This window comes from Ranitomeya variabilis, chromosome 2 (genome assembly GCF_051348905.1).
Source record: "Ranitomeya variabilis isolate aRanVar5 chromosome 2, aRanVar5.hap1, whole genome shotgun sequence".
Lineage (NCBI taxonomy): Eukaryota > Metazoa > Chordata > Amphibia > Anura > Dendrobatidae > Ranitomeya > Ranitomeya variabilis.
The window spans coordinates 1,039,773,896-1,039,790,034 of NC_135233.1; positions in this window are offsets into that span (position 1 = coordinate 1,039,773,896).

Below are 16,139 nucleotides of genomic sequence, written 5' to 3' on the forward strand. Positions count from 1 at the left end.
AGAGAGGGTGGTAAAGTGACAACAAGCATGTGATTTTCATATTTCTGGCCACATTCAAACTAAACGTGTGTTGCCTTGCTCAGTCAATACATGTCTAGTCAGAATGTGGCCGGAAGTATACAAATCACATTGCTTGTGGTTACATGACCGCCCACTCTCACTGTCAACACCGGAGAATCCTCACTGCATGTGAGGATTCTGAAGTCTTTAGTCACATAGAGTGACTGCAGACTTTTAGCAAAAGACTGGACAACCTCTACAACTCGAGTGAACCCACACTATACCCAGTAGAAAATTCACGTAAAGTGAGTTATATGCCGGGTATAGTGTGGTCTCAGCCTGTGAGCCAACACTATACACCTGCTTCCTCCTTGCACCGGTGAATATCAGGGAGGGGTAAAGTGCACAAGACACCTGATGACAAACTTGGGTGGGGGGCTGGTTTTCTTAGGGTTTTTTTGGTAACATTTTGGGGTACATACAGTGGAATGAAAAAGTTTGGGCACCTCTGGTCAAAATTGCTGTTAATGTGATCAGTTAAGCAAGTTGAATGTAAAATGATCTCTAAAATGCCTAAAATTAAAGATGACACATTTCCTTGGTATTTTAGGAAAAAATGTAAAAATGGGCCGATGCAAAAGTTTGGGCACCCTTGGAGATTTTTAATTAGCCTTTAATGCTATGTTCACCCGTTGCATTTTTGCTGCATTTTTTTTAAAAATCCCTCAAGTGAGGAAAAGTCAATTAATCACAAGTTTCAGATCCGCATAATAAATAATCTGCAGGGTCTCAAATTTCATTTTGGGTCATATGGACCCGAACAGAACAGCGGGGTTAAGGCAAATTTTAAGCTGCGTTGAACAGTACCAGCTAAAGCTATGAGATTTCAGAAATCTAATGCAGACACATTGTTTTTTTTGTCCTGACTGAATTGGAAGACTGCTGCATTTTTGAAAACTGTAGCACATTAATTTCAGCGTTTTTCACGCATAGAAAGCAATGGGCAAATGCAAAAATGCAGCAAAAAAACGCAGCAAAAATGCAGCAAAATCTGCTTTTTGTAAGCAGCCTCTTTATCGTCAAAAGAGCAGGTATTGCCTGCAGAAAAAAAATGCAGCAAAGACACAACGTGTGAACATAGCCTTAGGGTTATGGCTTGTTCACTGTCATCGTTAGGAGAGAACAGGTGATGCAAATTTCCCAGCTTTATAAAAACACAGCCTCCTCTACCCTTGGGCCAAAAAACAGCACAATTTTTTGTCTGTTTTTTTTTTTGTCATGTTATGTTTAACTTTTTTCTTTCTCACTTAAGCCCATTGTGGGACATGTATATTTTTTACCTTCACCACTGCAATGCTCATGTAATGCAGAGCCTGAGACCTTTCAGTGACTCACTGACACAGCCTCTTAGAATCCGGTTATATCTAATATGATGACCCCAAGGTCCCATGACAACTATCAGCAATGGTGACTACGATTGTGGGGGGGGCAATGGTGTTAAAGGGGGGTCTTTTCATCCTTTTTTAACCATTTTGATTCCACTATTGTGATTGACATTGGCATTAAAGAAGTAAATCAGCCCCGATTGGTTCAAAAACAAGAAGCTGCAGGGTGTCAGCTGTTATATACAGCCAGGGGAACTATACACTTAATCCATGGCATCGTGAAAAAGCAGCTCTGAGAATTAAGGTCCTTTAATGACTGCTGTAAATAGGAGTATCGGTCGTTAAGGGCTTAAGGACTGGTGTTTACACATATTACGCGTTCTTCTGCCCATTACATGCTCCCATAAGTCCACACACTTACACATAGAAACACACACTCATACTCATAAACATATTAACCCCTTAGTGACGGAGCCAAATTTTTGAAATCTGACCAGTGTCACTTTATGTGGTAATAACTCTGTAACCCTTCAACAAATCCCAGTGATTTTAAGAATGTTTTTTCATGACACATTATACTTTATGATAATGGTAAATTTAGGTCAATACGTTGTGTGTTTATTTATAAAAAATATAAAAAATTTGAGAAAAATGTTAAAAAATTTGCAATTTTCTAAATTTGAATGATTATCCCTTTAATCCAGATGGTCATACCACAGCAAACCATTAATAAATAACATTTCCCACATGTCGGCTTTACATCAGGACCATTTGTAAAATGTTATTTTATTTTGTTAGCATTTTAGGAGGTTTAAAAATGTTGCAGCAATTTTTCATTTTTTTCAAGGAAATTTACAAAATTTATTTTTTTAGGGACTTATCTATGTTTGAAGTGACTTTAGGGGTCTCATATATTGGGAAACCCCCAAACATGATACCATTTTAAAAACAGCACCCCCTCACATATTGAAAACAGCAGTCAGGTAGTTTATTAACCCTTCAGGTGCTTTACAGGAATTAATACAAAGTGGTATGACCGAAATGAAAATGTGTATTTTTACCACCTAAATGCCTCTAACTTGTGAACAGATTACTATAGCAGTCAGACTCTAAGGCCGCTATTTGGTCATGAATTGCCACGGCAAACATCAGGACCACACAATCATGATCTGAGGGCACCAATTTGGATAAAGAGGAAGCCCCTACACTCTGTTAACCATTTATAATGATGTAGTCACTATTGACAGCAGCATCTAAGGGGTTAAACAGATTTGGATGGGGCAAGCAGTGATTGTGGCTGATACAGCAAGTTGTCAGCTATAGTGGACAGCGGACAGTAGTGGGATTGTCACCTGTATGGGGAGGCTATTCTCTTATATCTCAGGTCAGTTAACCCCTTCATGACCCAGCCTATTTTGGCCTTAATGACCTTGCCGTTTTTTGCAATTCTGACCAGTGTCCCTTTATGAGGTAATAACTCAGGAACGCTTCAACGGATCCTAGCGATTCTGAGATTGTTTTTTCATGACATATTGGGCTTCATGTTAGTGGTAAATATAGGTCGATAATTTCTGAGTTTATTTGTGAAAAAAACGGAAATTTGGCAAAAATTTTGAAAATTTTGCAATTTTCACATTTTGAATTTTTATTCTGTTAAACCAGAGAGTTATGTGACACAAAATAGTTAATAAATAACACTTCCCACATGTCTACTTTACATCAGCACAATTTTGGAAACAATTGTTTTTTTTGCTAGGAAGTTATAAGGGTTAAAATTTGACCAGTGATTTCTCATTTTTACAACAAAATTTACAAAACCATTTTTTTTAGGGACCACCTCACATTTGAAGTCAGTTTGAGGGTTCTATATGGCTGAAAATACCCAAAAGTGACACCATTCTAAAAACTGCACCCCTCAAGGTGCTCAAAACCACATTCAAGAAGTTTATTAACCCTTCGGGTGTTTCACAGCAGCAGAAGCAACATGGAAGGAAAAAATGAACATTTGACTTTTTAGTCACAAAAATGATCTTTTAGCGAAATTTTTTTTATTTTCCCAAATGGGTAAAAGGAGAAACTGGACCACGAACATTGTTGTCCAATTTGTCCTGAGTACGCTGATACCTCATATGTGGGGGTAAACCACTGTTTGGGCGCACGGCAGGGCTCGGAAGGGAAGGAGCGCCATTTGACTTTTTCAATGAAAAATTGGCTCCAATCTTTAGCGGACACCATGTCGCGTTTGGAGAGCCCCCGTGTGCCTAAACATTGGAGCTCCCCCACAAGTGACCCCATTTTGGAAACTAGACCCCCCAAGGAACTTATCTAGAAGCATAGTGAGCACTTTAAACCCCCAGGTGCTTCACAAATTGATCCGTAAAAATGAAACAGTACTTTTTTTTCACAAAAAAATTATTTTAGCCTCAATTTTTTCATTTTCACATGGGCAACAGGATAAAATGGATTCTAAAATTTGTTGGACAATTTCTCCTGAGTACACCGATACCTCACATGTGGGGGTAAACCACTGTTTGGGCACATGGTAAGGCTCGGAAGGGAAGGAGCGCCATTTGACTTTTTGAATGAAAAATTATCTCCATCGCTAGCAGACACCATGTCACGTTTGGAGAGCCCCTGTGTGCCTAAACATTGGAGCGCTCCCACAAGTGACCCCATTTTGGAAACTAGACCCCCCAAGGAACTTATCTAGAAGCATAGTGAGCACTTTAAACTCTCAGGTGCTTCACAAATTGATCCGTAAAAATGAAAAAGTACTTTTTTTTCACACAAAATTTCTTTTAGCCTTAATTTTTTCATTTTCACATGGGCAACAGGATAAAATGGATCCTAAAATTTGTTGGGCAATTTCTCCTGAGTATGTTGATACCTCATATGTGGGGGTAAACTACTGTTTGGGTGCACGGCAAGGCTCGGAAGGGGAGGCGTGCCATTTGACTTTTTTAATGGAAAATTAGCTCCAATCGTTAGCGGACACCATGTCGCGTTTGGAGAGCCCCTGTGTGCCTAAACATTGGAGCTCCCCTACAAGTTACCCCATTTTGGAAACTAGACCCCCAAAGAAACTTATCTAGATGCATTGTGAGCACTTATAACCCCCAGGTGCTTCACAGAAGTTTATAACGCAGAGCCGTGAAAATAAAAAATAATTTTTCTTTCCTCAAAAATGATTTTTAGCCCAGAATTTTTTATTTTCCCAAGGGTAATAGGAGAAATTGGACCCCAAATGTTGTTGTCCAGTTTGTACTGAGTACGATGATACCCCATATGTGGGGGTAAACCACTGTTTGGGCGCACGGCAGGGCTCGGAAGGGAAGGCACGCCATTTGGCTTTTTGAATGGAAAATTAGCTCCAATCATTAGCGGACACCATGTCGCGTTTGGAGAGCCCCTGTGTGCCTAAACATTGGAGCTCCCGCACAAGTGACCCCATTTTAGAAACTAGACCTCCCAAGGAACTAATCTAGATGTGTGGTGAGCACTTTGAATGCCCAAGTGCTTCGCAGAAGTTTATAACGCAGAGCCGTGAAAACAAAAAATAATTTTTCTTTTCTCAAAAATGATTTTTTAGCCCACAATTTTTTATTTTCCCAAAGGTAACAGGAGAAATTGGACCCCAAAAGTTGTTGTCCAGTTTCTCCTGAGTACGCTGATACCCCATATGTGGGGGTAAACCACTGTTTTGGCACACGTCGGGGTTCGGAAGGGAAGTAGTGACGTTTTGAAATGCAGACTTTGATGGAATGCTCTGCGGGCGTCAGGTTGCGTTTGCAGAGCCCCTGATGTGCCTAAACAGTAGGAACTCTCCACAAGTGACTCCATTTTGGAAACTAGACCCCCAAGGGAACTTATCTAGATGTGTGGTGAGCACTTTGAACCCCCAAGTGCTTCACAGAAGTTTATAACGCAGAGCCGTGAAAATAATAAATGTGTTTCCTTTCCTCGAAAATATTTTTTTAGCCCAGAATTTTTTATTTTTGCAAGGGTAACAGGAGAAATTGGACCCCAAAAGTTGTTGTCCAGTTTCTCCTGAGTACGCTGATACCCCATATGTGGGGGTAAACCACTGTTTGGGCACATGCCGGGGCTCGGAAGGGAAGTAGTGACGTTTTGGAATGCAGACTTTGATGGAATGGTCTGCGGGCATCATGTTACATTTGCAGAGCCCCTGATATGCCTAAACAGTAGAAACCCCCCACAAGTGACCCCATTTTGGAAACTAGACCCCCAAGGAACTTATCTAGATGTGTGGTGAGCACGTTCAACCCCCAAGTGCTTCACAGAAGTTTACAACGCAGAGCCGTGAAAATAAAAAATCATTTTTCTTTCCTCAAAAAAGATGTTTTAGCAAGCAATTTTTTATTTTCTCAAGGGTAACAGGAGAAATTGGACCCCAATATTTGTTGCCCAGTTTGTTGTGAGAACGCTGATACCCCATATGTGGGGGTAAACCACTGTTTGGGCACACGTCAGGGCTCGGAAGGGAAGTAGTGACATTTGAAATGCAGACTTTGATGGAATGGTCTGCGGGCGTCACATTGCATTTGCAGAGCCCCTGATGTGCCTAAACAGTAGAAACACCCCACAAGTGACCCCATTTTGGAAACTAGACCCCCCAAGGAACTTATCTAGATGTGTGATGAGCACGTTCAACCCCCAAGTGCTTCACAGAAGTTTACAACGCAGAGCCGTGAAAATAAAAAATCATTTTTCTTTCCTCAAAAAAGATGTTTTAGCAAGCAATTCTTTATTTTCACAAGGGTAACAGGAGAAATTGGGCCCCAATGTTTGTTGCCCAGTTTGTTGTGAGTACAGTGATACCCCATATGTGGGGGTAAACCACTGTTTGGGCGCACGTCAGGGCTCGGAAGGGAAGTAGGGACATTTGAAATGCAGACTTTGATGGAATGGTCTGCGGGCGTCACATTGCATTTGCAGAGCCCCTGATGTGCCTAAACAGTAGAAACACCCCACAAGTGACCCCATTTTGGAAACTAGACCCCCGAAGGAACTTATCTAGATGTGTGGTGAGCACTTTCAACCCCCAAGTGCTTCACAGAAGTTTATAACGCAGAGCCATGAAAATAAAAAATAATTGTTCTTTCCTCAAAAATTATGTCTTAGCAAGTAATTTTTTATTTTTGCAAGGGTAACAGGAGAAATTGGACCCCAACAGTTGTTGCCCAGTTTGTCCTGAGTACGCTGGTACCCCAAATGTGGGGTAAACCACTGTTTGGGCGCATGTCGGGGCTTGGAATGGAGGGAGCACCATTTGACTTTTTGAATGCAAGATTGGCTGGAATCAATGGTGGCGCCATGTTGCGTTTGCAGAGCCCCTGATGTGCCTAAACAGTGGATACCCCTCAATTCTAACTTCAACACTAACCCCAACACACCCCTAATACTAATCCCAACTGTAGCCATAACCCTAATCCCAACCCTAACCCCAACACACCCCTTACCACAACCCTAACCCCAACACACCCGTAACCCTAATTCCAACCCTAATCCTAACCCTAATCCCAACCCTAACCCTAATCCCAACCCTAACCACAACTGTAACCCCAACACACCCCTAACCCTATCCGTAACCCTAACCACAAGCCTATTCTTAACCCTATTTCCAACCCTAGCCCTAATTCCAACCCTAACCCTAAGGGTATGTGCCCACGTTGCGGATTCGTGTAAGATTTTTCCGCACGATTTTTGAAAAATCTGCAGGTAAAAGGCACTGCGTTTTACCTGCGGATTTACAGCAGATTTCCAGTGTTTTTTTGTGCGGATTTCACCTGCGGATTCCTATTGAGCAACAGGTGTAAAACGCTGCGGAATCCGCACAAAGAATTGACATGCTGCGGAAAATACATCGTAGCGTTTCTGCACGGAATTTTCCGCACCATGGGCACAGCGGATTTGGTTTTCCATAGGTGTACATGGTACTGTAAACCTGATGGAAAACTGCTACGAATTCACAGCGGCCAATCCGCTGCGGATCCACGGCCAATCCGCTGCGGATCCGCGGCCAATTCGCTGCGGATCCGCGGCCAATTCGCTGCGGATCCGCGGCCAATCCGCTGCGGATCCGCAGCCAAATCTGCACATGCCATAACCCTAACCCTACCCCTAACCCTAACCCTACCTGTAACCCTAACCCTACCCCTAACCCTAACCCTACCCGTAACCCTAGTTCTAACCCTAACCCTAGTGGAAAAAGAAAAAAAAAAAAATATTTTCTTTATTTTATTATTGTCCCTACCTATGGGGGTGATAAAGGGGGGGGTTTATATATTATTTTTTTTATTTTGATCGCTGTGATAGAACCTATCGCAGCGATCAAAATGTACTTTTAACGAATCTGCCGACTGGCAGATTCGGCGGGCGCACTGAGCATGCGCCCGCCATTTTGGAAGATGGCGGCACCCAGCGAGGAGGCGGACGGACACCGGGAGCCTCGGTGAGTATAAGGGGGGGAGATCGGGGCACGGGGGGGCGTCGGAGCACAGGGGGGTGGCATAGCAGCACGGGGGGAGCGGGCAGGAGCACGGGGCAGCGGAGCACAGGACCGAGGGGACCGGACCCCATAACGGAGCACTGGGGGGGCGATCGGTGGGGTGGGGGGGGTCACATTAGTGTTTCCAGCCATGGCCGATGATATTGCAGCATCGGCCATGGCTGGATTGTAATATTTCACCAGTTTTTCAGGTGAAATATTACAAATCGCTCTGATTGGCAGTTTCACTTTCAACAGCCAATCAGAGCGATCGTAGCCACGGGGGGGTGAAGCCACCCCCCCTGGGCTGAAGCACCACTCCCCCTCTCCCTGCAGATCGGGTAAAATAGGAGTTAACCCCTTCACCCGATCTGCAGGGACGCGATCATTCCATGACGCCACATAGGCGTCATGGGTCGGATTGGCACGGGTTTTCATGACGCCTACGTGGCGTCATGGGTCGGAAAGGGGTTAAAAGACGTATTGGCTGTCATTAAGGGGTTAAAACACACACAAATAGAGCTGTCACCAGGAATTTCAGGGCCCCATACTGGCAAAATGTTTGGGCCCCCTTGAGACTCTGCCCAGGCTCCACCCTAGCTCCGCCTCCACTCCTTGAACCTTCCACAGTTCCACTGCTCACTCATGGAAAACTCCACTTCTGCACCACATCCTCACCAATCACACATTAACAGTTTCCATTGAACACCATATCACATACATAGCCTGCAGCTTTTGTTTTAGCAAAAATATTTTTTAATCCGCCACCCGCCACCACGACAAGGTAGACTCTTTAGGCCGGGCCCTACTCTACTCTAATCTATTAAACATTTCTTAAAATTTCCAATACTCTTTGTTTGTTTAGGGACATGCAGATCTCATTGTGCAGGAAGGGGGAAGAGGTGAGCTGTGACACTACCTATTGTCAATAGTGCATTCGGTTATCTCTCATTGTAATCCTGCCTGTTATGATAATGAGGTGACTGCTGAAAAAGGATCTCTTCTGGGCCTGTCAGTCTATTAGAAAAGCAGTTTCTGTGTATTTATTATTTTATGATATAAGGGTTGACATAAAGTTTAAAGTAAATTCTTCCAAAATTTTAAACTATGATTAAAAGGATTGGCCATTTTCTTGTTATTGTTGACCAATGTGTTTGACATGATGATAAGGCACTTACTACTATGGCCTTTCTTGAATTCCATCATTAAATATGAAATATGGGAAATAGAAATATAGTCTATATTGAATTTCTGCACTAAGTACCTTTTAATCATCTCACAAACACATTGATTAATAATAATAAGCAGAGAGTGGTCAATGTCCTTAACATAAAATCTTTGTAACACATTCCCATCCCATAAACATTTCGCTAACTAAAACTATTTTTCTTAAGAGCTATTTAGTTAAATCCTTTGGCCAATTATGTAAAGTGCAAAATTATAGTGCCAGTAATAAAACAAACAAAAACAAACAAAGAAAACAAACAAGACAACATGTATAACTAATTATTACAATGAAAATAAGATCATTTTGTGAGGTCAGAAAAACATTATAATAAAACAGCAAACAGTATTGCACATGATCTAAGGAACTGAATAATAATAATAAAGATGTTTTTCCATAAATTTAAGAACAACAAACAATAGTGTACACTGTCCTAAGAACTGAGCCCTAATATTAATGGATTCTTCCCATCTGGGGTACAAATAGTACATCGCTGGGTCAGTCAGGTGCAGGTCCCACAACTGAAACTTAACCAAATGATCTACTACATCTCTCTGATGCTATAACTTTTGGTCAGTAAACCCACTGTCAGGCTAGGACACTCATCCATAATACAGGGTAACATAACGTGGCAATAAGACACTGTAAAGTGGCTACCGGACACATAATGGATGGGAGATATGTATCAGAGAGGTGGATGTCCTCTGTGATGTAAACCTGGAGTAATGCTCTCTTACACATAGTACTAAGAGGGGTTAATCGGCAATGACAGAGTTGGGTTTATCATGAGCAGCTGAAGAGTTGCTCACTAGTGATGAGTGAGTGTACTCGTTGCTCGGGTTTTCCCGAGCACACTCGGGTGATCTCCGAGTATTTGTTTGTGTTCGGAGATTAAGTATTCATCGCCGCAGCTGAATGATTTACAGCTATTAGCCAGCTTGATTACATGTGGGGATGCCCTAGCAATGAGGCAACCCCCACATGTACTCAGCCTGGCTAATAGCTGTAAATCATTCAGCTGCTGCGATGAAAACGTAATCTCTGAACACTAACAAATACTTGGAGATCACCCGAGCGTGCTCAGGAAAACCCGAGCAACGAGTATACTCGCTCATCACTAATGCTCACCATATCTCCACCCCTGAGTGTTGTTATACCCATTACAGTGCTTCTAATCAGTGCAGGAGTAGGAGAAATAAGACACTGTGGTCTTCTGGCTACTCTCTGTCACAATAAACCTGTGAGGGGAGTGCATTATACTATATGGAGGACTATGGGGAGTGTATTATACTATATGGAGGACTATGTGAAGTGTATTATACTATATGGAGGGTTACTAGGAGTGTATTGTACTATATGCATGGCTATGGGACACATTATAGTATACAGAGGCCTATGGGACACATTATACTATATGGAGGACTATGAAGTGTGCATTATACAATATGGAGGACTATGGGGTGCATTATACTATGTGGAGGTCTACAAGGTATATTATACTAAACAAGCAAAATGCTCCCTATTCATCGGGTGATTGGATTGCTTATGTCGGAACGGAAATCATTGTTCTCAGCAACACATTGCCTGGTGAAATCTGCAGATATACTGCTCATAAAATGATACTATATGTGGACAGATTGATCTATTAGTGATTGTTCTGTCCCAATCATTGCTCCTCAACCGATGTGAAGAATCCGGTAAACAACAACTTGAATATTGTCTAACAAGCAATATGGAATTACGGCAGACAGGTAAGTATAACTTTGATTTCTATGGGAATAAATGGCTAAAGGAGGGTAAGGGAGTGCTTTTTCAATTAAATTACTTTTCTCAGTGTGTCTTTATTACTTTTGACTACGGGGTTAGTCATAGATAGACTAATAGACACTAATCTGGTAGGCACCTCTCCATTACTAAGCCCTGGGGTGGATATAAAATAGCTGACATCAACCCCAAAACTATTATCCACTTGAAACTAAGTGCCAGAATTGGTGCATCTAAAGGATTTCATAGCCACTTCCCAGCCTATTAATATCAGCCTGCTGCTTTCTATTCAGCCTTTGCTCATTATTAAAAATAGAGGGGATCTCATGTAATTGTTTTGGGTCCCCCCTATTTAACAACCAGCAATGGCTAAGCAAACAGCAATGATCTATTATTAATAGATTGGGAACCTTTATGGGTATTGGCCACTTCCAAAAATATTAACGCCTGCCCTCAGATGTCTGCTTTCTCTTAGCTGATTAGGAAAAGTAAGGAGGATCCCACACTCGTTTTTTAAATTATTTATTTAATATGCGCTATTCACAGATGTTGGGTGCTGACTACAACTGTCATCAGAGTCGCCTGGTTGCGCTGATCGCAGGGAGACCAGGTTACGATGATGAGAGTTGGATTTAGCACTCGGCCCTTGGTAACAGCGCTAACTGTACTGCTTTTCCCAGACGCTGGTATGATCTTTTATGTGAGTTTGTGGAAATCGAACTGCACTCAGATGTCATCCGAGTGCAGTCCAATGTATTCCACCTACCCATAAACTTGAATGTGTGTGCCATCCAATTTGGGGAACCACTCACAGCATGCGGCAATTTTTTTCTCATGCCAAATTGGTATGAGAAGATAAAATGCTTATCAGCACTGCCCTATACAATAGCATTGGTCCAAGTGCTATTAGATAAAACATCGGACAGCACTCATCTGATCTATACACTCGTGTGAGCGAGACCTTACGCATATAAAGTCCGATTCATCATTTCCAGGGTTATTTTTGTACTAATTTCTTCAATTGTATTTCCTTATATGACCTTTGCATAAAATAAACAATGCTTTCAATTTTTGTCTTTAACCAATTTTGTTCTGCTGAAATATCACAATTTTTTTGTAACAATTTCAGGCGTACTGTACATGGAACCACTCAGGGAAGGACTGGAGTACATTTTTGCAAAAAATCCTTTGCTTTTGTTTTGGTGGAGTGATGGTGGGAGGTTTGGATCTTGGTATCATTCGGCTAAAAGCTAGTTGCCCACAATGGGGGCTATTCATTCAAGCTTTTAACCAGATTTCTGACTAAAATTTTTTTTTAAAACTCTCACTTTTTTGTGCAAATGCTAGATTAGGCAAACAATGAAACTTCTGGCTTGTTTGCGCCATTCTCACCCCAACTCTGACAAATTGGGGGCAGGAGTTGGTGGCCATCAAATTCATGATGAGTGGTGGCATTCACTTTGCCACAAATCTTACCCCAGCAGTGGCTGGAGTAAGATTCATGGCGAGGCGCACATAGTGACGCATGCCTCTACGAACCTCATCTGATTCATTAAGAGGTGTGAGCCTCTTAATGAATTAGGAGCATCTGCTCCAAAACTCTCCAAGAGAATCGCCAATCTTGATGAATCACCCCAGTATCTTCTCCATGTGGGAAACTCATGATGACATTTGATGCGGAACGCATAAGTGAAGGGGTGTTGCACCTTGGCATTCCAGTGGGTGAGACAAGGTGCACTCAGTCTCGAGAGGTATCTGCTTACAGTAGTTGGGTTCCAAGTGGGACTCAGCAAAGAAAGACAAGCTGCAGGGATACAATATGCTAAAGAGTAGCATGACAAACACTCTGAGTGACAACAGACAGCCAAGGAATAGTAAGTGACCCCTGTGTCGAGCCACTGGGCCCTAGGAGAACTGTAGAGAAACTGTCTGTAGTGCAGCAGCTGAGCCCTACAGCTGAAATGCCCATAGACGCAAAGGTCTGCTCAGACTCAGATTGATATATGGTCGTCTATTTATCTGCTTCCAGCTTGATTGAGGAACTAGACCACTAGAGTACCCTGATAAAAGTATACAGTTCTCAGGTTTCCCTATGTAAATCAGCACCTCGCATTTTTTTCCTAAAATCCCTCTGACAGCCCCCCTACTGACATAAGCCTACATAGAATTCCTGAGGTCCTATAGCAAAGGTCCCAATCGGGCAGCACAATGGCCTTTGGCTAACATGACAACAGTTGAGTTTCCACAATACCATCATAGTGGGTCCAATGGGGATGACAGAGAGCCCCACTCCTGTCTAACCATTTAACTGTCATGGTTGTGGATCGCCACCACATCTAATGGGTTAAACTGCTCCCATCACAGCATCAACTAGCTGATGTAAAATATTTGGCACCTGCCAGGTAAGGAGTGGGTTCAGCTGCTCCATACAGGCCCTGCTAAGGTCTACCATACTTATATGATGGATGCTAGGAGAAGTGGGCAGATGTTATAAAGGTCATGGGCCTATAGGCACAGTGACCCCCATTCATTGGCCCCATAGCCATCACATATTGCCATTGGGGGTATGCCACTTTCTACTGCCTCATATGCTGCAAAAAAAATGAAAATTATCTCTATAGAATGACACTGGACGCAGAGTGTTCTGATGGGCACCTCCAGATCATGCTCAGTGAACACTCTGTGCCTGTTTAAGCCCCTCTGATTGATGTAGAAGACATCTCTTACGTCTGTAAGGAGGTGACGGAGACCTTCGGTGCTCCTTCTCTGCTTCATGCTGGTTCCATACACTTCATGCGGCACCCGGATGGTGTACCTGGATGTTAACATGTTAATGTTTTGCTGTTGTTCAATAATGTGTAATGCTATGTACCACTTATACCTTAATGTTATACACTATTAAATGTTCTGTGTCTGCTATGTATGATTGTTGTGCTGTGTTTGTTATGCACATGCTTAGAGGCAGGGACAGAAGGAGTTAATTTAGGGGGCTGGACTTGCAGCCTTAAGGGAGCAGGAAGCTCCTGCTTCCTGGTCAGAGCCCAGGCTGGACTGCTTGAGGCAGGGTGTGTGTCCCCATCTGGGGCATAGGTGTGCCCCCGCTTGGGACAGAAGGAGCCCCCGTCTGGGGTATAAGTGGATCCCCGTCTGGGACAGAAAGAGCCCCATCTGGGGCATAAGTGGATCCCCGTCTGGGACAGAAGGAGCCCCCGTCTGGGGCATAAGTGGATCCCCATCTAGGATGGAGCTGACCCCCATCTGGGGAGGACATAGGCTGCCAGAGGACTGTCAGGCAGCAGGCACAAGGACTGTGTTGGTGCCCCAATTTGGCTCCGGAGAGCTTGCTGAGAGTCATGGACTTTGTTGCTGCAGCCGTTGCTGTGTCTAGGGACAGAATAGGAATCATTTATCTCTTGTTCATTTCTACACCTTTATTATTAAAATACAAGTTGCCACTGTTGGGCCCTTTACAGTGTGAAGTGTGGTTCATCTGAAGGACGTCGTCCCATGGTGGAGAACAGCTGCAGGACTGAGGTAATCCACTGTGACCCAGGGCTGGGGCCAGAACTGTCATTTTATGTGTAAGGGCCGGGGTGCTTCTGGACTGTTGCTTTGAGAGACTTGGTCATGACTACCACCCCGTGCCACCTTGTTACACATCATCCAGAGAACAAGCCAACTCTCATACCTGTAGCATTGATCTGATGACCAACTTAAAGAAATTTGCAGGACTTTTTACAAGAGCACCATGGCCCCTTCATTAAATTTCAAATTCAAGGATTGGACCTCCATTGACTACAAATAAATGGCCAGTCTTAAGTAATTGCTATTAAATTATGTTTCTGGGGTTGACCACCTTTTGGAATATTTTTCTTACTTAAATGCATGTATTTTTTGCTAAAAAATATTATTTGCAATTGGGTCTCATTAAAAACTTTGCACCATTCGCCTTCTTTATCCTCTGTGTTGCACTGTCAACTGCAGGCTGCAGAATGGATCAACTGATAATCTGTCAGATGTGAGCTCATTCTGACAGGCCAATGGGAGAATTGCTAACTCTTCAATCCATTGTTTTGCTCCTCTCAGATGACTTATGACAATGGATCATATCAAAGTTGAATGTGCGAGGAAACAAAAAGCCTGGTGTGAGATCTTTTGGAACTCCTAAAGTGAACCCACAGATCCACGACAACGAACCTCCCAAGTGTGAGCTGACCTGGTGGACCACCCCCAATACAGGGAGCGTTGCCGCAGAAGCTGATACCTGGGGACAGAAAGTAGGAGCGGGAAAGAAGCTGGACCGGTTGGGTAAAGAGAGGACACAGAGCAGGCTGGGTATGGCGGGAACACAGGATAGGCAGACTAAGGTGGAGACACAGGACAGACTGGCTATGGCGGAGACACAGGACAGACTGGCTATGGCGGAGACACAGGACAGACTGGCTATGGCGGAAACACAGGACAGACTGGCTATGGCGGAGACACAGGACAGACTGGCTATGGCGGAAACACAGGACAGACTGGCTATGGCGGAGACACAGGACAGACTGCTATGTCGGAGACACAGAGCAAGGAGGGACCTGGGTCACATGAACAGGCAAATGACAATCAGGCATGGAGCAGAGAAAGGAGTCACCTTAAATAGACCGAGTGCTGCAGGACTTCCGGGTCAGGATCCTCCAGAGTCATAGAGTGGAGGAACGGAGCATCTGCAGACCAGAGAGAGGAAGTGCGCGTGCGCAGAAGGAGCTGGAGAGAGAGGTGTGCACACGCACCCGACGAGAGCCAGGGACCGGCGGCGAGTCTGGAGGAGAAGAGACCGGAAGGTGCGCGCACACCACAGGAGCGCGCCGGGACGGGTAAGTATGTCGGCGAGCAGAGGAGTGAGCTATATGTAAACAAATAGCAAAAATGATTTTTAACCACAAAAGTATTAATTTAAGAAAAAAAATGCCCCTATATTTGGGCAACACCTTTAAAGCTTATATACATAGAACTCCTCCAATGGCTGGAATATCCCTTTAAGAGGTATCAAGATTTGCAACTTTACACAAATATCCTCAAACAGCAGAAGTTTCTTTGTAAATAGCTTTAAGGTTCATTGAAACATAAAACTTTTCATCTAAGTTCACAAAATCTGCTGCTTCATTTTATTTTGCAGACCAAGAGGCTGCATTAATATTTCTTCAAAACAGACAATTAGTGCTGCATTTTCCTGAGACCTTTTTGATCAGGATAGAAAGGAAGAGTATTTGAG